General features: G+C 46.6%; 1 non-coding gene across 1 annotated transcript; it reads right to left on the bottom strand.

Annotated features, from left to right (window-relative positions):
• Positions 1-327: 327 nt before the first annotated feature.
• Positions 328-461, bottom strand: LOC129691753 (small nucleolar RNA SNORA17). Its single transcript, XR_008722546.1, has one exon. It is a non-coding gene; the product is annotated as a small nucleolar RNA SNORA17 (small nucleolar RNA).
• Between the last annotated feature and the right edge of the window lie 234 nt (positions 462-695).

Raw genomic sequence — 695 nt, 5'->3', positions numbered from 1 at the left:
TGTCTGGAGTTGTCTCAGGAATCCTATGCCCCACTTGTGCATTGTAGTGCCAGGAAGGGTTCATTTTAGGGTAATATGACCCCCCCAGGCCTGCACAAGACTGGAGTGGTGGTCATCTCAGGCTAGCTCCCTGTCCAGGCACCCATGGCACTGCTCTGGTGGTTGTCTCGGGCTTCCTCCTCACCTGGCCTGACTTGGGCTCCCTCCCATCAGGTGCCTGCAGTAACAGGAGTTCTTCTAGTCTCTGGTTTGCTCATCATCCTGGGATCCCATCCAGGTCTGCCTGGCACCAAACTGGTAGTCATCTCAGAATCGCTTTTTTCAGGGAATGCTAGGATTGCTTATAATTCAGATGTTCCGTAGGTCAGAACACTGAGCATAGGCATAGCCTTTCCTCCTTCTGCCACCTACGGACACACATGTGACAAAGAAGCCATACCTGCAAAGCCTCTAAGGGCAATATATTTATTTTTAAGTAGTGTTTTATTAATTCTTTGAAATTTTCATACAATGTCTTCTAAACCAAGCATCTCCCAACTCCCTTCCAGGTCCCATTGTCTTCCCTGCCCACCAAAATTTGTGTTCTCTTTTGAAAGAATTTTACTTCTATTTACTTTTACAGCTCAATAAACAATCTAAGCTGAGCCTTACAAAATACCTCTGTAATCGCAGCACTTAGGATGAGGTGGCAGGAA

Source organism: Psammomys obesus, unplaced genomic scaffold, assembly GCF_907164565.1.
Source record: "Psammomys obesus unplaced genomic scaffold, mPsaObe1.curated_primary_1811, whole genome shotgun sequence".
Classification (NCBI taxonomy): domain Eukaryota; kingdom Metazoa; phylum Chordata; class Mammalia; order Rodentia; family Muridae; genus Psammomys; species Psammomys obesus.
This window is presented reverse-complemented; position numbering and strand designations above follow the sequence as displayed.